This window comes from Balaenoptera musculus, chromosome 16, assembly GCF_009873245.2.
Source record: "Balaenoptera musculus isolate JJ_BM4_2016_0621 chromosome 16, mBalMus1.pri.v3, whole genome shotgun sequence".
In the NCBI taxonomy this organism is placed as follows: domain Eukaryota; kingdom Metazoa; phylum Chordata; class Mammalia; order Artiodactyla; family Balaenopteridae; genus Balaenoptera; species Balaenoptera musculus.
The window spans coordinates 53,570,852-53,596,817 of record NC_045800.1 but is presented as its reverse complement, the minus strand read 5'-3'; the positions used below and the strand labels follow the sequence as shown (position 1 = coordinate 53,596,817).

Sequence of the window (25,966 nt, the reverse complement as noted above, 5' to 3'; positions counted from 1 at the left end):
CCCAGGAGGGGGTTATGAGGAGACAAGATGTGGAAAACCCTGCCTTACCCCTGAGATATTTCCTCCCACAGAAGGTAGTGGCTTGTGTCCATCAATCTGGTCTCATGCTTAATCTTTTCACTCTGGCATGGGAAATATTATTCCATACCCTTCTTTAAGAGTAAAACAACTTCCCCATCCAGGCCACTTTCAAAACCTGGAGATTCTGGGGGTGGAGACTCAGATAAAGCATGCAGGGAGGGTTACCCCCCCAAAGCCCTCAGGTGCATTTGGATAGAGCGTGATTGGAGTTCCTTTGCCTCACCCCTTCCCCCCACCAAGAGGGAAGAGGGGGTGACGCTGTGGACCCCAGCCTGAGATATATGGCAGTGCCAGCTGCCCCTACCCACACTGTCCCCCCTTTCTCCACTCTGCCGATTGACGCCTGTTCCTCAAAACTTTCTGATCGCAAACGGATAGCCCCCACCCACTGTGGCTCAATTCTGGGCCTCTGGGAGCATGGCAGGTCTATACATCTCTTCTTCCTCCTCCTGAAAGTAGGCTGGCTTTCCCTGGGAGCTGGGAGCTTGCTGGGCCTTCAGTGGACACGAGGCTACAATATGGTTGATGCTGTGGCAGAAGTGGCACTCCTTGGGCTGGGGTGGCCGTTTGCATTCCTTGGCGTGATGGTCTAGACCTCCACAGTTGTAGCACCTATCTCCCTTTGATCTGCGTTTCTGCATGTTCTTCCCTTTGGGCCGCCTCTCGCTCCCAATACAGAACACCCCGCCAGGGCCGGTGACTCGGATACACTCCAGGCCCTTGGCTGACTTCTTAAAGGTGAACTCCACGGCCTCACCCTCCTTCAGGCTCCGGAAGCCCTCCACGTGCAGCTTACTCTGGTGCACAAAGACATCCACCCGGAGGGTCGAGTGCGACCCCGGCGCGGGCCGTCATGGGCAGGAAACCGAATCCCATGCGCACGTTGAACCACTTGCAGATGCCGGCCCCGTGCAGCAAGCCACTGCGGCTCCTCGGTGGCCCGGGCCGCGTCCTCTGGCGCCTCCTCTGGCCCCTTGGCGCTGCCACCTGCAAACTGCTGGTTTGACACAGAGCCCGTGGTAGCTGGCTGAGCCCGTGGTAGCTGGCTGAGCCCGCGGCCCTGGGCCCCTGGTCTGCCGGCTGCTGGCCCCAATGAAGTCCGGAGGCATAGGGGTGGCTCGGAGAAGAGGCTGCTACATCTTCCCCAGCACCTCTTTCGCTATTTCTAATCTGACAGTAATTCTATCCAGTTTTCAAATCTTGATTGCTTTCACTCAAGCAATTATCCTTTTTTCCCAAAACTACTAGGTCATATTTTACCATGCCATGCTACATATAGATATTTTCTAGCTTGACTTTTTTCTTTTTCTTAAAACATAGTAAGCTACATTAAAAACCATGTCTGATATAGGAATTTGTTGTTGTTTTCACTGTTGGTTCTTGTTCGTGGAAACTTGTTTTCTTGTGTACTTAATGGTTTTTTATTTTGTGCTGGTGATTTTCCTTAGAAATTACTGGTGTAAATTATTCTGAGGACTTGTGAAGACTTGAATGAAAGTGCCCTTTTTCTTTTCTTTTTTAATTTTGCATTTGCCTATCTTAGTGCCTGGGCATCCTAAGTGCCTGGAAGTCTTTGAATTCATGTCTTGAGACTCCTTGGACCACTCAGGTGAATCTGAACTACATTCATGTAAGAAAAGGATTTGAGGTTATGACTTGGCAGGGAATTTTATTTTCCCTTTGCTAATCAGCTCAACTAGTTTTTCATGCTATTCCCTTGTGTGGGGAATGATGGTTTTGTTTTCTGCTTAAAGTTTATCTCAAATTTTTAGCTATTTTCAGGTCTAGCTTCCTTCTAAGAGACTGCACTTATAGTCCTAAACTTGGGTGGGCCTTGGCCATCCAAGCCAAAGTTCAGTTTTGTTGTGATTGGTGAAATTTATGAGGGCAAAAGAGGCTTCCTTGTTCTGTTTACCACTTTATACAGTCTCACTTACCTGATATTGGCCTGATAGATCCTTGTTATCACCTCCACTCTACAGTGCTTCTAAGAAGATTTTAAAAATATATTTCACTTAATTTTATACTAACAACTTATCCTAATATTTTCAGTGAAAGAGTTGGTCTGCATTGCATAGCTCAGCATATCCCCTAAAGCAGAGGTACCCTAGGTAAATTTCCATGTGATATGGCTTCTCCTTTGTTTAAAAGCTATACCTTTGTACTCTTGACAAGTACATTATTTTTAGTTGACATCTCTTGGCTTTCAACAAACAGCTCTTTTAATGATTGGAAAAAAAAGACTTTGGGGCAGATAATTTCATTAAAATTTACAACTATATCTTTTTAGGATCAACAGCATCTTAGTATGCAAATAAATTTCTTTCTAAACAGATAATGAATGTTGCTTGCTTTTTTCCCTTAAAATTTGGCTTTAGAAGATCACTCTTGAGTTATATGAAAACTCAAATTAGTGTTTAAATTAACTTATTTTTAATGTTAATGAAGCAGATGAATATGTAAGTGCAAATAGTAAGAGTATGATAATAAATTCACTATTCAGATATATTTCCCTATAGAAGAAGGCTTGGACCTCATCTGTTCTCTAAAGTTTAGCCATCCAGTGTCAGGCATGAGATTAATGGCAAGTTCCAGTTTGTATGATAACCTGTGTTTATCAACATGATAGTACAAAATCAGTGTGCTTATTGGAATGGTTAGATTATTGAGGAAGGTCATTTTGAGGCCTAATGGCCCACTATTATATCTTGGAGTTGTCAACAGTATCTTGTTCAAACAAACATTTTGTCTTCTTCCATACACGATAGAGATGATATTAATGATGATCTTGATGGTGAATATGATAGTACCTAACTTAGCCCAGATGATGGAGTACCTATCTATAGCGTTTTGTGAAGAGTTAGTGTATAATGTCTGCAGAGTTCTAAGCTAAGCACCGATTGGTGAGTCCTTGGAGAACAAAAAAATACAAGACGCTTGTCTTAATAGTATTACTGTCATTCTAGTGGAGTAAAAGTGATACATTTTATTTATCACCTATTAGTTGTAACTGAGATTCATTGGCAGTATGGATACAATAACAAGAAACTGTGGAAGAGGATAGCAAAGGGGGTTCCAATGAAGGCTCATATGTGTGATGAAATGTAGGCTGAAATGCAAACATGAGAAATACCAGTGACTTGGAGAACCCAGGGAGAATGATAGTAGAAGGAATAACTTCAACCTGCACCTGTTGTGGGAAAGAGATAAGCTTGTCCTAGGAGTGGACTGAAGGAAAATATATTTAGAGGATAACGAGTGAAAAGCAAGTTGGCTTGAAAGAGAGATTTCCCCTTGCTGGATCATGCAGGTCCATTCAGACCTGTTATGAAATCTACTGGAAGGTGGAAAGGTACCTGGAGAATAGAAGTAGACACATCAGTTTCAAAGCTAACATATTAGAGTGTGAAAAAATTGGCACGAACTTGAACCAGCCTGGTCTCCATGGAGATGCATCTAATGAGTTTATTATGATTTGGGAAGATTGATTAAGCTCCTTGAGCCTCATGGTCTTCCTCTGTAAAATTAGACATAGCTCTGTAATCGTTAAGATCTATTTCCGACTAAAGACTCTAAATTCAGTGGACCATATAGGCAAGTGGAAACAGGCCTGCTTCAAAGACTTCTGACTTCAGATCAAATTTTTTTTAATATGGTGCTGCTATTGCTAAAGATTTTTATTCTCAAATTTGTCCAGGAATATCCAGTGAGAGGGAGGGGGAAATGTGGCTCTAGGGAAATTTTATGTAATGGTGATTTCTTTTTATTTATTTATTTATTTATTTTTATTAAAAAAATTTTTTTAACATCTTTATTGGAGTATAATTGCTTTACAATGGTGTGTTACTTTCTGCTTCATAATGAAGTGAATCAGCTATACATATGCATATATCCCCATATCTCCTCCCTCTTGCGTCTCCCTCCCACCCTCCCTATCCCACCCCTCTAGGTGGTCACAAAGCACCGAGCTGATCTCCCTGTGCTATGCGGCTGCTTCCCACTAGCTATCTATTTTACATTTGGTAGTGTATATACGTCCATGCCACTCTGTCACTTTGTCCCAGCTTACCCTTCCCCCTCCCCATGTCCTCAAGTCCATTCTCTATGTCTGTGTCTTTATTCTTTTTTTTCTTTTTTTTACATTCCATATATATGTGTTAGCATATGGTATTTATTTTTCTCTTTCTGACTTACTTCACTCTATATAACAGTCTCTAGGTCTATCCACCTCACTACAAATAACTCAATTTTGTTACTATTTATGGCTGAGTAATATTCCATTGAATATATGTGCCACCTCTTCTTTATCCATTCATCTGTCGATGGACACTTAGGTTGCTTCCATATCCAGGCTATTGTAAATAGTGGTGCAATGAACATTGTGGTACATGGACTCTTTTTGAATTATGGTTTTCTCAGGGTATATGCCCAGTAGTGGGATTGCTGCGTCGTGTGGTAGTTCTATTTTTAGTTTTTTAAGGAACCTCTATACTGTTCTCCATAGTGGCTGTATCAGTTTACATTCCCACCAACAGTGCAAGAGGGTTCCCTTTTCTCCACACCCTCTTCAGCATTTATTGTTTGTAAATTTTTTGATGATGGCCATTCTGACTGGAGTGAGGTGATGCCTCATTGTGGTTTTGATTTGCATTTCTCTAATAATTAGTGATGTTCAGCATCCTTTCATGTGTTTGTTGGCAATCTGTACATCTTCTTTGGAGAAATGTCTATTTAGGTCTTCTGCCCATTTCTGGATTGGGTTGTTTGTTTTTTGATATTGATTTGCATGAGCTGCTTGTAAATTTTGGAGATTAATCCTTTGTCAGCTGCTTCATTTGCAAATATTTTCTCCCATTCTGAGGGTTGTCTTTTCATCTTGTTTAGCTTTTCCTTTGCTGTGCAAAAGCTTTGAGGTTTCATTAGGTCCCATTTGTTTATTTTTGTTTTTATTTCCATTTCTCTAGGAGGTGGGTCAAAAAGGATCTTGCGATTTATGTCATAGAGTGTTCTGCCTATGTTTTCCTCTAAGAGTTTTATAGTGTCTGGCCTTACATTTAGGTCTTTAATCCATTTTGAGTTTAGTTTTTGTGATGGTGTTAGGGAGTGTTCTAATTTCATTCTTTTACATGTAGCTGTCCAGTTTTCCCAGCACCGCTTATTGAAGAGGCTGTCTTTTCTTCATTGTATATTCTTGCCTCATTTATCAAAAATAAGGTGACCGTGTGTGTGGGTTTATCTCTGGGCTTTCTATCCTGTTCCATTGATCTATATTTCTGTTTTTATGCCAGTACCATACTGTCTTGATTACTATAGCTTTGAAGTATAGTCTGAAGTCCAGGAGCCTGATTCTTCCAGCTCCATGTTTCTTTCTCAAGATTGCTTTGGCTTTTTGGGGTCTTTTGTGTTTCCATATAAATTGTGAATTTTTTTGTTCTAGTTCTGTGAAACATGCCATTGGTAGTTTGATAGGGATTGCATTGAATCTGTAGATTGCTTTGGGTAGTATAGTCGTTTTCACAATGTTGATTCTTCCAATCCAAAAACATGGTATATCTCTCCATCTGTTTGTATCATTTTTAATTTCTTTTATCAGTGTCTTATTGTTTTCTGCATACAGGTCTTTTGTCTCCTTAGGTAGGTTTATTCCTAGATATTTTCTTCTTTTTGTTGCAATGGTAAATGGGAGTGTTTCCTTAATTTCTCTTTCAGATTTCTCATCATTAGTGTATACAAATGCAAGAGACGTCTGTGCATTAATTTTGTATCCTGCTACTTTACCAAATTCATTGATTAGCTCTAGTTGTTTTCTGGTAGCATCTTTAGGATTCTGTATGTATAGTATCGTGTCATCTGCAAACAGTGACAGTTTTACTTCTTTTCCAATTTGGATTCCTTTTATTTCTTTTTCTTCTTTGATTGCTGTGGCTAAAACTCCCAAAACTATGTTCAGTAGTAGTGGTAAGAGTGGACAACTTTGGATCTTAGAGGAAATGTTTTCAGTTTTTCACCATTGAGAACGATGTTGGCTGTGGGTTTATCATTTATGGCCTTTATTATGTTGAAGTAAGTTCCCTCTATGCCTACTTTCTGGAGGGTTTTTATCGTAAATGGGTGTTGAATTTTATCAAAAGCTTTTTCTGCATCTATTGAGATGATCATATGGTTTTTCTCCTTCAATTTGTTATTATGGTGTATCACATTGATTGATTTGCGTATATTGAAGAATCCTTGCATTCCTGAGATAAACCCCACTTAATCATGGTGTATGATCCTTTTAATGTGCTGTTGGATTCTGTTTGCTAGTATTCTGTTGAGGATTTTTGCATCTATGTTCATCATTGATATTGGCCTGTAGTTTTCTTTTTTTGTGACATCTTTGTCTGTTTTTGCTATCAGGGTGATGGTGGCCTCGTAGAATGAGTTTGGGAGTGTTCCTCCCTCTGCTATATTTTGGAAGAGTTTGAGAAGGATAGGTGTTAGCTCTTCTCTTGTAATGGTGATTTCTTAAAAATATTTTTTAAAAAATAGTATTTCATTCTGGTCTATCGATAGAGAACTATTTATTTTGTTTTACAGAGACACTGGGTGTGTTGTGTTATATTCTTCAGAAAGCAGGTGGCATCCCAGGGAAATATCAAATGTGACCTTTGATCAGGCATGAGACCCAAAGAAGTCTGAGACCCTCTTGAGGTCTCTTTGCCACCTTCTTTTATAAACATGACTTATAGGTGTTTCCAACTATGGTGATGACAGTTAAGGTCTGGAGTTATGGCAGGTTGTCTGAATATTTGGATGACACCATTATTTTTTATTTCTTTTATTTGTATGATTGGACCATATGATTTCATCTTTATTAAGTTTTTGCTATTTTTATAAAAATTCATAGTAGAGACAAAGCGTCCAGAGGTCATTCCCGCATCACATGTTAGCAGAAGATGGACAAGGTGGTGGATAGAAGCGAGGCTTCTCCTCAGGGACCCACAATTGCTATAAGAAATGCAACTAAAGGAAGCCCTCCTTAAATCAAACCTGATAATTAGAGACTTTTTGAGTGTTTCTTTCTAGAAAGGGCATTAATTTTAAGATGTTCTTGTTTCACATTTCTGTTCTGCCTTTTGGAGTTGTCGTGTGCCATTGGTACATAATTCCAGAGTAGCTAAACAGGAGGAGAAAAGAGAATCATTATGGAATAGCAAACAGAAACCTAGTCACAAATGATGTAAATGGCAGTCTGATAGGGATTCTGGAACCAGGGCGCAAAACTAGACAAGTCTCATCTTGCTCTTTAGTTGATCCTAAGTGTTTCTGATAGAGTCTGTTGTAGAAAGGTTAATGCATCATTTAGGTAACCTCTAAGACACTCTTTGTTGATAATACTTTCAGTTCCTATTTGGCTGATGCTAATCATTTTATTTTTAAAACATTTCTACTCATTTTCTACATACACTTGAAAGACTCAAGCTCCCATTTTACTTCAATCCTTCCTTGCTTTAATTTGATGGAACTACAGCTCTCCTGAACACTGTTTGCTGCCAAGGTTCTGATTGGTTTTCAGACAAAAATGTCATGGGAGGAAGTCACCATCTAAAAATGTGTTTTAGCCTCTTTCTTTTCCAAATTTTTGCAGTACCTTTCCAACAATTTCTTTCCTTCTAATAATGTTCAGCTTATAAATGAGACATCTGTCAAAGTACATAAAAAGATAAATGTTATAAAAATGAAATGACATCTAATTTTTGATTTATTTAGGTGATATCTTGCCCTATTTATTTTCATTACGCTTGAGACATAATAATTGCATTTTCAGTAACATCAGTTTGAACAAATAATTTTTAAAGCACTCAGTAGAAAGAACTGATGGTCATTGGATACCTTCTTTGTTCCTGGAGATTTACTAACATCATCTTAACACCTCACAACAACAAGATGAGCAAAGTATTATTTCTAGATCTATCTAACTAAGGCTCAGAGGCTGCCACACATCCAAGTGACATCATTATATGCAGCAGAGCTAGGACTACAGTGGGACTACAGTGTAGGACTGTGGGACTACAATGTGGAACTACAATGTAGTCTCCTCTATCTCTGGAACTTAAAGTGTGGTGCAGGCCAGCAACACCAGCATCCCCCAGGAACTTGTTAGAAATGCAGAATTTGAGTGCAACCCCCGACTAAATAGCATCAGCATCTTTATTTTAACAAGATCCCCGGATGAATCATATGCATATTAAAGACTGAGAAGTACTGATTTATACAACATGCCTCTGAAGCAGGGTGTTTTTTTTGTTTTTGTTTTGTTCCTATTTCTCATCTTCTATGACTGCAAAGACAAACATGTGGTATACTTTAAACAAATTTATTTTTATTTCCCCGCAAAACACATTTAATTTTTGTAAGAACAGTCTGGGGAGATTTCATAGCACTATTCAAATTCTTTTTCTTTCTTTACTTTTCTCACAGACAATTCCTTTTCTTCTTCATCTTTTAACATCTATTACAATTTTCTCCAGCAAATTAACTCCATTTATTATAAGGTGGCAATGGATCTGGTGTTTTCCATTTGTATAGTGAAGAAAGAACATTTATGGGTTAATTCATACATTCTGCACATATTTCCAATTCATTTTTCATCTTCCTTAAGTAATTGCTCTTATATATGTGCCTTGAGCATGATTATTTGTGCATATGTAGTAAAAAGAAAAGAAAAAACCTCCAAAATATCAAGAAGTTATTTTGAATAAATACCTTAGAATTTCTTTTTTTCATTTTAGCCATTTCTAGGTTATAAAACACACTCTCTATTTACAATGGGTATCACTAAATTAAATCAGAATGATACAAGACTAATTTGGATCATTTTACTAAATGTCCCAGGAAATAAATATAATGATTGATTTAAACCTGGTAAAGAAATTCACTCATTCCATTTTGCCATTATGGATTACTTATTATTCTTGGTGGACAAATGACATTATATAATTAAATATATATATATATTTTGTTTGTTTCAATTTTATGGTGTTCTTAGGATGATATAGATGTGTGTGTTCTCTCATAGATGATTATATATGTATTTTTTACATAGCCTTAGAATAGGAAAATATTTACAATTAAACTATATTTTGTTTTTTCGAAATACTTCTTCATTATTTTTCTTTTGCAACAAAACCTTCATCTACTCATGATTAATAAATTTATACATGCTTTTTTTTAAAAAATCCAACCCAGAATGTAGAGAACTAAGGTTATCCCAAAATTATGATTTTATCTGTTCAATAGATATTTATTGTTTATTTTTTGCATGTTTTCTTGTAATACAGTGATGATAAAAGATATGATCTCTGTCCTTATGTAGTTGACAATACTATGGTGAGGGAGTCATATAAACACTAAATTACTACATCGGGAGTCAGTGCTACAGTGATGTCTGCTTCACAGTAGAGGTGTGATTTATCTTGAGATTTGAGGGATAACGGCAGATAAATGGGCTTGGAACTGAAGGCAAAGAAATTTGGAATGATGGCATATGGCTGGAGCAGCAATGAGAAGAGGCAGTGGTGAGAGATGAAGCTGGACAGGCCGGCTGAGGCCAGTTCAAGGCAGCACATAAGTCATATGAAGAAGGGAACAAGCCATGAGAAGTCATTAAAGAACCCTCACCCATAATATTCAGTATTTATTCAGTACGTGCCATGTGCCAAGCATTGTGCTAGTGATTGTACATGTTGTGCAATCTAATCTTCCATTTCCATTTTATATGTGAGGGGGAAAATGGTGAATCTTACAGTGTATTACACAAAGTAGAGCATCTGGGATTTGAAGCCAAGATTTTCTGTTTCTAACACTCATTCTCCTTCTTTTTAAATTATGAAATATATGATTTATTCAAAGAATACATATTATGTATATGTAAAATATAACAAAAAACAATACTGTGCTCCCATCTACCCAGTTTAACATACCACAACATGAGTAAAACAATTGAGGTCTCCTTTATGCCCCTCTGAAATCTAAATATTCTTCAGGGGATAAGGTTCTTAAATTTGTACACGTCTCCACAATATATGGTTTGTTTGTTTCTTTGTTTGTTTATTTATCTATCTTTTATTGTGAAGAGAATACTTGATGTGAGATCTACCCTTTTCACAAAGTTTTCAGTGCACAATACAGTATAGTTGACTATAAACACAACATTGTACAGCCGATCTCTAGAACTTACTCCTCTTGCATGACTGAAACCTTATGTTTGTTGATTAGCAGCACCCCATTTCAGGAACTCATTTAAATTGTAAAATACTTAACATATATTTTGGTGACTTTTTATTTTATTATTATTTTTTTTGTAGTACTTAATGGTTTTTATTTTTATTTTTTTTATTTTTTATTTCTTATTTATTTATTTTTTTTAAAACATCTTTATTGAAGTATAATTGCCTTACAATGGTGTGTTAGCTTCTGCTTTATAACAAAGTTAATCAGTTATACATATAAAATATGTTCCCATATCTCTTCCCTCTTGCATCTCCCTCCCTCCCACCCTCCCCATCCCACCCCTCTAGGTGGTCACAAAGCACCGAGCTGATCTCCCTGTGCTATGCGGCTGCTTCCCACTAGCTACCTATTTTACATTTGGTAGTGTATATATGTCCATGACACTCTCTCACCCTGTCACATCTCACCCCACCCCCTCCCCATATCCTCAAGTCCATTCTCTAGTAGGTCTGTGTCTTTATTCCCATCTTGCCACTAGGTTCTTCATGGCTTTTTTTTTTCCTTAGATTCTGTATATATGTGTTAGCATACTGTATTTGTTTTTCTCTTTCTGACTTACTTCACTCTGTATGACAGACTCTAACTCCATCCACCTCATTACAAATACCTCCATTTCATTTCTTTTTATGGCTGAGTAATATTGCATTGTATATATGTGCCACATCTTCTTTATCCATTCATCTGTTGATGGACATTTAGGTTGCTTCCATGTCCTGGCTATTGTAAATAGAGCTGCAATGAACATTTTGGTACATGACTCTTTTTGACCTATGGTTTTCTCAGGGTATATGCCCAGTAGTGGGATTGCTGGATCGTATGGTAGTTCTATTTGTAGTTTTTTAAGGAACCTCCATACTGTTCTCCATAGTGGCTGTATCAATTTACATTCCCACCAACAGTGCAAGAGAGTTCCCTTTCCTCCACACCCTCTCCAGCATTTATTGTTTCTAGATTTTTTGATGATGGCCATTCTGACCGGTGTAAGATGATATCTCATTGTAGTTTTGATTTGCATTTCTCTAATGATTAATGATGTTGAGCATTCTTTCATGTGTCTGTAGGCCATCTGTATATCTTCTTTGGAGAAATGTCTATTTAGGTCTTCTGCCCATTTTTGGATTGGGTTGTTCGTTTTTTTGTTATTGAGCTGCATGAGCTGCTTGTAAATCTTGGAGATTAATCCTTTGTCAGTTGCTTCATTTGCAAATATTTTCTCCCATTCTGATGGTTGTCTTTTGGTCTTGTTTATGGTTTCCTTTGCTGTGCAAAAGCTTTTAAGTTTCATTAGGTCCCATTTGTTTATTTGTGTTCTTATTTCCATTTCTCTGGGAGCTGGGTCAAAAAGAATCTTGCTGTGATGTATGTCATAGAGTGTTCTGCCTATGTTTTCCTCTAAGAGTTTGATAGTGTCTGCCCTTACACTTAGGTCTTTAATCCATTTTGAGTTTATTTTTGTGCATGGTGTCAGGGAGTGTTCTAATTTCATACTTTTACATGTATCTGTCCAATTTTCCCAGCACCACTTATTGAAGAGGCTGTCTTTTCTCCACGGTATATGCTTGCCTCCTTTATCAAAGATAAGGTGACCATATGTGCGTGGGTTTATCTCTGGGCTTTCTATCCTGTTCCATTGATCAATATTTCTGTTTTTGTGCCAGTACCAAACTGTCTTGATTACTGTAGCTTTGTAATATAGTCTGAAGTCAGGGAGCCTGATTCCCCCAGCTCCATTTTTCGTTCTCAAGATTGCTTTGGCTATTCGGGGTCTTTTGTGTTTCCATACAAATTGTGAAATTTTTTGTTCTAGTTCTGTGAAAAATGCCAGTGGTAGTTTGATAGGGATTGCATTGAATCTGTAGATTGCTTTGGGTAGTAGAATCATTTTCACACTGTTGATTCTTCCAATCCAGGAACATGGTATATCTTTCCATCTATTTGTATCATCTTTAATTTCTTTCATCAGTGTCTTATAATTTTCAGCATACAGGTCTTTTGTCTCCTTAGGTAGGTTTATTCCTAGATATTTTCTTCTTTTTGTTTCAATGGTAAATGGGAGTGTTTTCTTAATTTCACTTTCAGATTTTTCATCATTAGTGTATAGAAATGCAAGAGATTTCTGTGCATTAATTTTGTATCCTGCTACTTTACCAAATTCATTGATTAGCTCTAGGAGTTTTCTGGTAGCATCTTTAGGATTCTCTATGTATAGTATCATGTCATCTGCAAACAGTGACAGCTTTACTTCTTCTTTTCCGATTTGTATTCCTTTTATTTCTTTTTCTTCTCTGATTGCTGTGGCTAACACTTCCAAAACTATGTTGAATAATAGTGGTGAGAGTGGGCAACCTTGTCTTGTTCCTGATCTTAGTGGACATGGTTTCAGTTTTTCACCATTGAGGACAATGTTGGCTGTGGGTTTGTCATATATGGCCTTTATTATGTTGAGGAAAGTTCCCTCTATGCCTACTTTCTGCAGGGCTTTTATCATAAATGGGTGTTGAATTTTGTCGAAAGCTTTCTCTGCATCTATTGAGATGATCATATGGTTTTTCTCCTTCAATTTGTTAATGTGGTGTATCACATTGATTGATTTACGTATATTGAAGAATCCTTGCATTCCTGGGATAAACCCCACTTGATCATGGTGTATGATCCTTTTAATGTGCTGTTGGATTCTGTTTGCGAGTATTTTGTTGAGGATTTTTGCATCTATGTTCATCAGTGATATTGGCCTGTAGTTTTCTTTCTTTGTGACATCTTTGTCTGGTTTTGGTATCAGGGTGATGGTGGCCTCGTAGAATGAGTTTGGGAGTGTTCCTCCCTCTGCAATATTTTGGAAGAGTTTGAGAAGGATAGGTGTTATCTCTTCCCTAAATGTTTGATAGAATTCACCTGTGAAGCCATCTGGTCCTGGGCTTTTGTTTGTTGGAAGGTTTTTAATCACAGTTTCAATTTCAGTGCTTGTGATTGGTCTGTTCATATTTTCTATTTCTTCCTGGTTCAGTCTCGGCAGCTTGTGCATTTCTAAGAATCTGTCCATTTCTTCCAGGTTGTCCATTTTATTGGCGTAGAGTTGCTTGTAGTAATCTCTCATGATCTTTTGTATTTCTGCAGTGTCAGTGGTTACTTCTCCTTTTTCATTTCTAATTCTATTGATTTGAGTCTTCTCCCTTTTTCTCTTGATGAGTCTGGCTAATGGTTTATCAATTTTGTTTATCTTCTCAAAGAACCAGCTTTTAGTTTTATTGATTTTTGCTATTGTTTCCTTCATTTCTTTTTCATTTATTTCTGACCTGATCTTTATGATTTCTTTCTTTCTGCTAGCTTTGGGGTTTTTTTGTTCTTCTTTCTCTAATTGCTTTAGGTGCAAGGTTAGGTTGTTTATTCGAGATGTTTCCTGTTTCTTGAGGTAGGCTTGTATTGCTATAAACTTCCCTCTTAGCACTGCTTTTGCTGCGTCCCATAGGTTTTGGGTCGTCATATCTCCATTGTCATTTGTTTCTAGGTATTTTTTGATTTCCCCTTTGATTTCTTCAGTGATCACTTCGTTATTAAGTAGTGTATTGTGTAGCCTCCATGTGTTTGTATTTTTTACACATCTTTTCCTGTAATTGATATCTAGTCTCATAGCGTTGTGGTCGGAAAAGATACTTGATACGATTTCAATTTTCTTAAATTTACCAAGGCTTGATTTGTGACCCAAGATATGATCTATCCTGGAGAATGTTCCATGCGCACTTGAGAAAAATGTGTATTCTGTTGTTTTTGGGTGGAATGTCCTATAAATATCAATTAAGTCCATCTTGTTTAATGTATCATTTAAAGCTTGTGTTTCCTTATTTATTTTCATTTCGGATGATCTGTCCATTGGTGAAAGTGGGGTGTTAAAGTCCCCTACTATGATTGTGTTGCTGTCAATTTCCCCTTTTATGGCTGTTAGTATTTGCCTTATGTATTGAGGTGCTCCTATGTTGGGTGCATAAATATTTACAATTGTTATACCTTCCTCTTGGATCGATCCCTTGATCATTATATAGTGTCCTTCTTTGTCTCTTATAATATTCTTTATTTTAAAGTCTATTTTGTCTGATATGAGAATTGCTACTCCAGCTTTCTTTTGATTTCCATTTGCATGGAATATCTTTTTCCATCCCCTCACTTTCAGTCTGTATGTTTCCCTAGGTCTGAAGTGGGTCTCTTGTAGACAGCATATATATGGGTCTTGTTTTTGTATCCATTCAGCCAGTCTGTGTCTTTTGGTGGGAGCATTTAATCCATTTACATTCAAGGTAATTATCGATATGTATGTTCCTATTCCCATTTTCTTAAATGTTTTGGGTTTGTTATTGTAGGTGTTTTCCTTCTCTTGTGTTTCTTGCCTAGAGAAGTTCCTTTAGCATTTGTTGTAAAGCTGGTTTGGTGGTGCTGAACTCTCTCAGCTTTTGCTTGTCTGTAAAGGTTTTAATTTCTCCATCACATCTGAATGAGATCCTTGCTGGGTAGAGTAACCTTAGTTGTAGGTTTTTCTCCTTCATCACTTTAAGTATATCCTGCCTCTCCCTTCTGGCTTGCAGAGTTTCTCCTGAAAAATCAGCTCTTAACCTTATGGGGATTCCCTTGTGGGTTATTTGTTGTTTTTCCCTTGCTGCTTTTAATATGTTTTCCTTATATTTAATTTTTGACAGTTTGATTAATATGTGTCTTGGCGTGTTTCTCCTTGGGTTTATCCTGTATGGGACTCTCTGTGCTTCCTGGACTTGATTAACTATTTCCTTTCCCATATTAGGGAAGTTTTCAACTATAATCTCTTCAAATATTTTCTCAGTCCCTTTCTTTTTCTCTTCTTCTTCTGGGACCCCTATAATTCGAATGTTGGTGCGTTTAATGTTGTCCCAGCGGTCTCTGAGACTGTCCTCAGTTCTTTTCATTCTTTTTTCTTTATCCTGCTCTGCAGTAGTTATTTCCACCATTTTATCTTCCAGGTCACTTATCCTTTCTTCTGCCTCAGTTATTCTGCTATTGATCCCATCTAGAGTATTTTTAATTTCATTTATAGTGTTTTTCATCGTTGCTTGGTTCCTCTTTAGTTCTTCTACGTCCTTGTTAAATGTTTCTTGCATTTTGTCTATTCTATTTCCAAGATTTTGGATCATCCTTACTATCATTATTCTGAATTCTTTTTCAGGTAGACTACCTATTTCCTCTTCATTTGTTAGGTCTGTTGTGTTTTGACCCTGCTCCTTCATCTGCTGTGTGTTTTTCTGTCGTCTCATTTTGCTTATCTTACTGTGTTTGGGGTCTCTTTTTCACAGGCTGCAGGTTCGTAGTTCCCGTTGTTTTTGGTATCTGTCCCCAGTGGGTAAGGTTGGTTCAGTGGGTTGTGTAGGCTTCCTGGTGGAGGGGACTATTGCCTGTGTTCTGGTGGATGAGGTTGAATCTTGTCTTTCTGGTGGGCACGTCCACGTCTGGTGGTGTGCTTTGGGGTGTCTGTGGCCTTATGATTTTAGGCAGCCTCCCTGCTAATGGATGGGGCTGTGTTCCTGTCTTGCTAGTTGTTTAGCATAGGGTGTCCAGCCCTGTAGCTTGCTGGTCGTTGAGTGAAGCTGGGTCTTGATGTTGAGATGGAGATCTCTGAGAGATTTTTGCCGTTTGGTATTACGTGGAGCTGGTAGGTCTCTTGTGGACCAGTGTCCTGAAGTTGGCTCTCCCACCTCAGAGGCACAGCCCTGATGCCTGGCTGGAGCACCAAGAGCCTTTCATCCACACAGCTCAGAATATAAGGGAGAAAAAAATAGAAAGAAAAAAAGAGGATAAAATAAAATAAAATAAAGCTATTATAATAAAAAATAAGAAAAAAAATTATTAAGAGTAAATGTATTCAGAAAAAAATTTTTTTAATTTTTAAAAATAGATTTATTAATTTTTTATAGTAAAAAATAAGAAAAAAATTTTTAAGGAAAACATTTATTAAGAAAAAAAAATTTTAATTTTTTAAAATAAAAAATATGAAAAACTTATTAAAAAATTTTTTAATTTCTAAAAATAGAAAATACGGAAAAAATTATTAAGAAACATATATTAGGAAAAAAAAAATTTTTTAAGTAAAAAAAAAAAAAAAAAATGGACGGACCTAACCCTAGGACTGATGGTGAAAACAAAGCTATACAGACAAAATCTCACCCAGAAGCATACACATATACACTCACAAAAAAAAGGAAAAGGGGAAATTAATATATCCTGCTCCTAAAATCCACCTTTTGAATTTGGGATGATTCGTTGTCTATTCAGGTATTCAACAGATGCAGGCACATCAAGTTGTTTGTGGAGCTTTAATCCGCTGCTTCTGAGGCTGCTGGGGGAGATTTCCCTTTCTCTTCTTTGTTCGTACAGCTCCCAGCGATCAGCTTTGGATTTGGACCCGCCTCTGCATGTACGTCGCCTGAGGGCGTCCGTTCCCCGCCCAGACAGAACGGGGTTAAAGGAGCAGCTGCTTCGGGGGCTCTGGGTCACTCAAGCCGGGGGAGGGAGCGGTACGGAGGAGGCGGGGCGAGCCTCCTCCGTACCTCTCCCTCCCCCGGCTTGAGTGACCCAGAGCCCCCGAAGCAGCTGCTCCTTTAACCACGTTCTGTCAGAGGCGTCGTGACGTTGCAGCAGCCTGAGGTGCGCCGTGTGTTCTCCTGGGGAAGTTGTCCCCGGATCACGGGAGCCTGGCAGTGGCGAGCTGCACCGGCTCCCGGGAGGGGCAGTGTGGAGAGTGACCTGTGCTCGCACACAGGCTTCTTGGTGGCGGCAGCAGCAGCCTTAGCGTTTCCTACCAGTCTCTGGGGTTCGCGCTGATGGCCGTGGCTTGCGCCCGTCTCTGGGGTCCACGCTGTTAGCCGCGGCTTGCGCCCGCCTCTGGAGTTCGTCTAGGCGGTGCTCTGAATCCCCTCTCCTTGCGCGCCACGAAACAAAGAGGCAAGAAAAAGTCTCTTGCCTCTTCGGCGGCTGCAGGCCTCTTCTCCGGCTCCCTCCCGGCTCCCCGCGGCACGCCAACCCCTTCAGGCTGTGTTCACGCCTCCAACCCCAGTCCTCTCCCTGCGATCCGACCAAAGCCCGTGCCTCAGCTCCCAGCCCCGCCTGCCCCAGCGGGTGAGCAGACAAGCCTCTCGGGCTGGTGAGCGCTGCTCGGCGCTGAGCCTCTGTGCGGGAATCTCTCCGTTTTTCCCTCTGCGCCCCTGTTGCTGTGGGATCCGCGCTGATAGCCGCGGCTCGCACCCGTCTCTGGATTTTGTTTAGGCAGCGCTCTGAATCCCCTCTCCTTGCGCGCCGCGAAACAAAGAGGCAAGAAAAAGTGTCTTGCCTCTTCGGCAGCTGCAGACTTTTTCCCGGACTCCCTCCCGGCTAGCACCAAAGCCCGAGCCTCAGCTCCCAGCCCCCGCCCGCCCCGGCGGGTGAGCAGACAAGCCTCTCGGGCTGGTGAGTGCTGGTTGGCGCCAAGCCTCTGTGCGGGAGTCTCTCCGCTTTGCCCTCCGCACCCCTGTGGCTGCGCTCTCCTCCGCGGCTCCGAAGCTTCCCCCCTCTGCCACCCGCAGTCTCTGCCCGCAAAGGGGCTTCCTAGTGCCTGGAAACCTTTCCTCCTTCACGGCTCCCTCCCACTGGCACAGGTCCCGTCCCTATTCTTTTGTCTCTGTTATTTCTTTTTTCTTTTACCCTACCCAAGTACGTGGGGATTTTCTTGCCTTTTAGGAGGTCTGACGTCTTCTGCCAGCGTTCAGTGGGTGTTCTGTAGGAGCAGTTCCACGTGTAGATGTATTTCTACTGTATCTGTGGGAAGGAAGATGATCTCCGCGTCTTACTCTTCCGCCATCTTGCCCCTACTCTGGTGACTTTTTAAAATTCAATTTTATATTAATGAGATTTAGCTCTGTTGATTAATGTAGTTGTAGAGAACATACTTTCCCAATTCATTTATATTTTAGCCTTATGATGGCTATTTGTTGTTTCTGTCTTTTTGCTTCTACTGTCAGTGTTGCTATAAAATTTTTATCTATGTCTCGTCATGTACCTGTGCAAAAAGTTTCTCTAGAGTATTGACTATATCTAGGATGCTATTTCTGGGTTGCAGTAAATGTTCATATTTAATTTTAAAAGATAATACTAAATCGTTTTCCAAATTGATTTCACTGACTTAAAACCCCATCCTTACAATCTGCTTTCCATGGCCTTGTCAATAAGTACTTTAAAAAAAATATCTGGGCTAATCTAATAGGTTGTAAATGGCATTTCAATAATCCAATTATTAGGCAGGGGTTTCTTTTCCTCGTATAATGTATTTACTTTTATACTTCTTCTTTTCTGAAAAGCCCACTTGAGTTTTTGAAAGTTTTTCTTATCGATTTATAAGTGGTCTTTTCATATTCTGGATGCTCATCCTTTTGTCAATTATGTGTACTGCAAATGATTTTCCCAGTTTATGGCTTATTTATTTGAATTTTTTTGATAAACACAAGTTCATAATTATACTATAGTTAGACTTGTCAGACTCTGTCCTTATTCTTTGTGTATTTTGTGTCTTACTTAAGAAAAGTAACCCTAGCCTGAGGTCATGGATCTGTTCTGCTCTATTTTCTTTGAAAAGTTTTGAAGATATGCTTTTTAGATTTAAGTGTTAAACCCATTTGGAATTGGCTTTCCTGAATGAGTGTGTGGTGGATCTCTGTGCTGTTTTTCTCCACGTGGTTGTCTTTGAAGAACTTTATGCAGAGTTGTTGAATGAGTACATTTTTGCTTGAGGATAGACTTGGTTAATATGTGACTAAAGACAAAGAGACCAAAAATGAAGCCACTATCATGATCCCAGCAAGAGATACTGAGGGTCTGAATTAGGACCATGGCAGTAGCGTGGACAGGGAGACATAAAAGTTATTTTGGAGCCACAAACAGCAGGACTTGGTATCTGATTTTAGTGGGCATAATTAACATTCTGGTCTTTAAGTTTTTTTCCTGAATTTTAAAATAAAATATTTTACTGCCCTACTATGTACTGGTGTCCTTGAGTGTCCTCTACTTGCAGTGTTCTTCCTTTAAACATTTGCAAGTCTCCTTCCCTCACTTCCTTCAAGTCTCTGCTGAAATGCACTTTTTAAATGATGGCTCCTTTGAGTACCCTTTATAAAATAGCAATATTTTTCTCCTGAGCGTAGACACATACAAATACCTGGTAATCTCTAGTTCCTTATGATTTATTACCATCTTTGCATGATTATTTTTATAGTGTCTGTGTATTTTCTCTAGATTATAAGCTCTATGAGGGAAGAAGCTTCATCTGTTTGTTTACTGCCATATCACCAGGGCCTATGCCAATGTCTATTAAATACTCATTGAATAAACACATGGGCAGAGAGTAATTTATGCCAATGAAATATCCTCTCTTTTTAAAAAGAGGGGCTTGTATAGATCTAATGTTTTCGGAATTTTAACAGATTTTCACTTTTCCTACAATGGCAGAATTCTGGGGAGATGGCAGTGACCCACTGGGCTAAGAGTCACCTTCCTCCCAGATCTCATTGTAATATTTATAAAACAACTTAAGAATAAAGATGACAAGCAGAAGGAATCATTGTGAATATCCCAATTCGGCCGCACTTACCTGGGTAAGCCCATCCATCATCTTTATTACACATTGACAATAAAAGCAGTGGTCTCTAAATTAACTGAACCTTTAGAGATAAAACAAAATAAAACTATGAACATAACTGGCCTACATCTCAACACCTGCCTAGATTGAGGGAAGTCCTTCCCGTCTATTCCCCCTCCCTCCTCTGCCATAGAGCTGCATTCACCAACAGTCTTCCATTGGACTGGCTTTGAAATGTTCAGTTAATGTGCCTTGTCTGTTTAAATCTGCTTTAGAGAAGAAACCATGATAAGATGTTTAAATAAACATGTAAAACTACTTGCGGGCTGGATACCGTATAGTCTTTGGTCACATTAGAGTTTGGTAAGCATGTTTTCTCCATTCCACACCTTATAAACAGAAACTTTAAAAACTGGCTTAGGTGTTGGCATCTACTCTGATCACAGCTGACTTAGATGACCCCCAGCCACCAAGTACCTTGCTCATGTAGGCCAGCTTGTCTTCAAACGTTAGTGTGTCCATGCATTAGCAGGAGATCTTGTTGAAATGTAGATTCTGATTCAGTAGGTTTGGGTTGGGGGGTGGCCTAAGATTTTGCATTTCTTACAAGCTCCCAGTTGATGTTGAAAAACCTAGTACATGCACCACACTTTGAAAAGCAAGGCACCTAGACTTCTGGTCAAAATATTGAATATTATCAACCCAAATTTAAAGATGAGTTTTCTTTTAAGACAAATTATTGGAACACACTAGGCAATGAAGATGCTTAGGTTCAGAATAAAATCTACTTTGAAATATATTTTTATACAGAATTAAATAAAATATTAGGATGAGATATTTTTTCTTTTAATCCTAGATTAGATGAAAAATAATTGATAGTGCTTAAAGCTGTAGTAAAATGTGGACAAAATATAAATAAGATCTTTACTGTATATAGAAGAAAAGCAGAATCAACATTGCTAAAAATCAAATTAGAGAACCAAAAGATGAATTTAAAAAACATACTTAGGATGCAGAAGAAACGTCTCAGGAAATGAAGTAAACATAAGAGTACATGAATGACACAGAGCTCAGGACACAGAAATGCTGCAAGAGGTGAATGGATTGGAATCAATAATTATTAACAGAGGAAAATCTTCCAGAACTATAAAGACTCTTGAGGGCAAGAAGGCTTACCTTATATAGGTAAAATTACTAAGTAGAAACTAACATATAGACATTCTCTGATAATTTTTTTTAACCTTAAAGCAAAAATAAGGAGCTTAATTCTACCAAATACAAATTAGTTCATTTTCAAAGGAAAACCAGACTAGATTCGAATTTCTCCTCTACAACAATCAAAACCAGAAAGCAATAAAGAAACATCTGTAAAACCGTTAGAAAAATCAAATGTAAACCAAGATTTTACAACTTGGCATGTTGTCCTGAAATGTAGTAACAGAAAGACATTTTTAGTCCTGCTAAGACTCAAGAAAGTTATTAGCAAGCACCGGTCACTCAGACCTGTGCTCATATCACTAAAGGCAGACCACAGAATGAACTCCCATATCTGAAATGTGTACTTTTTTTGGATGGTTTAGTCAAATTACAGAGGTTAATAAATAAAAACACAAAAAAAACATTATCCATACCTCTTTTGTATCATTATTGTACATTGTATTATTGTTTTATAGTTATTTCCTTCTGAGACCTTTCCTCCATAGCATGATAATCTTAAGGGCAAAGACCTTTATTAACATTTCACACCTTTATCTGTTTTATCTGATATTTGCTCTGAAAGTATTTGTTAATTAAATGTGTTATCTTTTGTGGCATAATCTCATTTAAATCCATTCTCTTGCCTCCTAGACCTGATCATGTTGAAAACATTTGTGGAGGGAACTGTAGAAATCACTAACAAATCAATTTAGAGATTTTATATTGCGGCAATCTTTTCCAAACCAAATTTTAATATTCAAAGCAGTTTTGGACACTGGGGCTCCAAGCTGTGTTTGACACAGCCTGGCCTGGTGGGTGATGCCCCAGTCCCAGACACATAGATTGACAAGGCTGCTACTTAGGAGAAGTTACTGGTATTCTCTGCAGGTGGCATGGTTGACTCCTAGGAATGTTCTTCATTTCACCACAAAACTTTGCTCACAGTTGTCTGTACAGGTTTATCTGGATCTCTGATGTAGTTTGTATTATAATTCAGTTGAAAACATTTCATTCGAAGCACTCATAATGAAGTGGTTTTCAATGACATCAGTATATAGCTTCACAAATAGGTCTTTTCATTGGCCATTATTTGTTTACATCACTGGGTTAATTTTGGCAAACACACTAATTCGTAGAGTACTATGAATTATAATTATGCTAAAATAGAAAAATAAATAAAATGACTATTAATATATTAAAAATTAGAACAAGAAAAGGATTTAGAGATTTGTCTAGGATTAATTTTATAAATAATATTAATTACGATCATTATTAGTAAATGGTGTTGCACATTCTAAAACCTAGAGACTGCATCCAAGAATACTTCTAATAAGGAGGACTGGGGAGCCAAGGGGAGATTTATTGATCTTTGTGCTAAATATTTTAGTGCTCTCTAGTCCTGCCATGATACCGCTAAAGCAGATGGGCTTAGAGCTGCTTCTGACCCATGAGGAAACACTTCACCCTGTGAAACCCTTAGAGATGATTGTTTTCTGAGTTTTAGGATCAAAAATTTGTTTTTTTTTGAATTTTGAATTTCTATATTGTAATAATTAACAATAACACAAGTATATTTCCTTAAACTTTATAAAGCAGTTTCATGTATATCATTTCATTTCATTCTTAGCAATAAACCTGATTAGGTCACAGTGAATACTTACGAGTACTGAGTTTCTTTCCCAAGTGGTCTAGCCAAATTTTTTGGGGTCTCCTGCTAGCTCTACCTCTGAAGATTTCACTTCAGAGTACTCCACCTGCCATGGCTGAATCACCAACCGTCCTTTGCAAAAGGCCTAGGATTGTTTTTTTCTGCTTGGGTCCGGTTATCCATCAGACCCAGAGGAGCTTATGAGAACTGGCAACCTAAGCACAAGGTGGTAATAACAACAACTTACATTTATCAAAGACTTAATGTGTGCCAGGCACTTTTTTAAAGGACTTTGCTTGCATTATTTCATTTAATTCTCAGAATAACTCCATGAGATATTATCATACCCATTTTGCAGGCAAGGAAACTGAGGCATAGAGAGGTTAAGTTACTTGCCTGAAGTCTAGAAAACTTCTAAAAGGTACTAAAAGTTTTGCAGTGGAGACTGGATTATGAACACAGAGGGTCAGCTTCCAAAATTTCAGTTCTTAATTACTCTGCCAAATGGTGCATTATGTTAATACAAGTATGTCCCCCCAACTCCTTTTTCAAACTGATTATAAACACAAGCATTATGGTTCATTTTAAAGTATGATTCTAGGATTGGGTTGTTCGTTTTTTTGATACTGAGCTTCATGAGCTGCTTGTACAGTATGGAGGTTCCTTAAAAAACTAAAAGTAGAACTACCATATGACCCAGCAATCCCACTACTAGGCATATACCCTGAGAAAACCATAATTCAAAAAGAGTCATGTACCACAATGTTCATTGCAGCACTATTTACAGTAACCAGGACATGGAAGCAACCTAAGTGTCCATCGACAGATGAATGGATAAAGATGTGGCACATATATACAATGGAATATTACTCAGCCATAAAAAGAAATGAAATTGAGTTATTTGTAGTGAGGTGGATGGACCTAGAGACTGTCATACAGAGTGAAGTAAGTCAGAAAGAGAAAAACAAATACCGTGTACTAACACATATATATGGAATCTAAAATAAAATGGTTCTGATGAACCTAGGGGCAGGACAGGAATAAAGATGCAGTCATAGAGAATGGTCTTGAGGACATGGGGAGGGGGAAGGGTAAGCTGGGCCGAAGTGAAAGAGTAGCATTGACATATATACACTACCAAATGTAAAATAGATAGCTAGTGGGAAACAGCTGCACAGCACAGGGAAATAAGCTTGGTGCTTTGTGACCACCTAGAGGGGTGCGATAGGGAGGGTGGGGGGGAGACAGAAGAGGGAGGGGATATGGGAATATATGTATGCATATACCTGATTCACTTTGTTATACAGCAGAAACTAACACACCATGTTTATAATTGTAAAACAATTATACTCCAATAAAGATGTTAAAAAAATAAATAAATAAAAAGTACTGTCATAGTTGGTGGTCTGCTCGGCATTTTGCATGTGCAGCTTGCTTGAATGCTTGCAATTCTGTAGTGTGGGGTCTATGCCTTTATTCATTTTACAGAGTAGAGAAGTAGTTACACAAGTTCCTAGAAGCCATATAGCTGATAAGTGCTGGAGTAAAAGTCCAAACCCACCATGTTGACCTACTTGTAGATAAGTGTTTTATTATCATTGCTCTAAGATTGTACATTACAGATATACCTATCCTCCTCATTTAATTAAGAGTCTTGCAAAAGCCATATAAATGTATTGTTGGCTTTGGTCATACTGACCTTTGAATTTTTTTTTAATTGCTATGACGTCCTGAAGAAATTTATCATGCCTTCCCCAGAATTTCAATAAAATGGCCAGTACTTCTTGCTTTATTTCCTAATCTAGTTGAACTCAGGATCTTCCTTGCATCTCATCTTGAATGACTGCTCCCTACCTTTTGGCCCAGATGTGGGGCATGACCCCTTTTCTTTGATTTCCTCACCATGTGCCAAAGGAGTAGCAAAGGTTTGGGGCAATGGAGTTGGTGTTTGTATAATGGTTTACTATAACAACAAAAACTTACAATTAAAAAATTTTACACTTTTCTTCTTAATTGTTTTTGGGCTCACTATCTAACCTCATCAAAAATTTCTGTTTCTGATCTTTTTCTGGGGCTCTCCACCTGCCCCCATGTGGCTAGAACCCTCTTCTTCCTTCTCCTTCTGATGCCCTGAGAATCTGAACTCCATTCTCTTTGCCCTAGAAATCTCAAAATTCACCTTACTGTAACATGTAGATAAAAGTAGTCTCTTTGATGAAGTTCTTAGTCTCCCAGATCAGCCCTGAGAGTGTTCATTTTATAAGGCAGACTGTCTAGGTATTTTCATAAATGAGGACCCTTCTACTAGAAAGTAACAAATTGTTTTCCTGAATGAAAATGTACTTTCTATGGAGTAGACGGAATTGTTGTATCAGTTTTGTTTTTAAATAAAGAATGTTCTTCCCTTTTCTGTACTGACGAAAAGATTGCCCCAGGTTTGGGTCTTGTTTTGTGCTTTTGTCTCTTCCCCTTTAATTCAGCAAATCTACTAATGGTTTTCTAAGTCATATACCCTCCTGGATCTTGGAGTTCTTTAGAAACTTTTGCTTTCTGAATCACCTTCTACCTCTTCTCCACTCACTGGATCTGTCCCAGGATACAGTAGCAAAATTACCATTTAATAGCTGATATAACTGAAGCCCAACAATATTTAATAATTTGCTGAGTGTCAAATGGACCTGAGCTTGGTCTAAAACCCCACTGACTAAGGGTTTTAAGTAGGAAAAATGTAAATGTTCTTTCCATATAAATCTTACCTTTCTGAGAGCTCTGTGGCCTTTCCGGCACTTGTCTTAGTCGTTCTTTTTTTCTTTTCTATAGACCTTTTTCTTCTGTTACCTCTGTTTCTGGACTGTTGTGCTCAAATTGGCCCACGTTTGATTCAGTTAAACCTGAACTCTGAACTTGTCCCCAGGAAGAATGAAGATCTGTGCCCCACAATACTAGGTGAAAATGAATTAAATGGGAATAAATAGAGCTGCTCTTGCCAAGGAGAGAGCCAGGATATTATACTGGAAGTTCAATGTGCCACCCATCCAGGGGTCTTTTTCACTGGGAACTTCTAGGATGAACAAACTCTTCCCCATTGAATGGCTTTTAGTACCTCTCCCTCGTTCCATTCTGTACCGAAGCTCTCTGAAGCAGAACAT

General features: G+C 38.4%; 1 protein-coding gene and 1 pseudogene across 10 annotated transcripts in view; one reads left to right on the top strand and one right to left on the bottom strand.

Moving 5' to 3' along the window:
- Window positions 1-25,966, top strand: part of NRG3 (neuregulin 3) — a 1,112,157-nt gene that overhangs the window by 905,821 nt on the left and 180,370 nt on the right. The window lies entirely within an intron of this gene.
- Window positions 477-25,966, bottom strand: LOC118882846 (annotated as a pseudogene).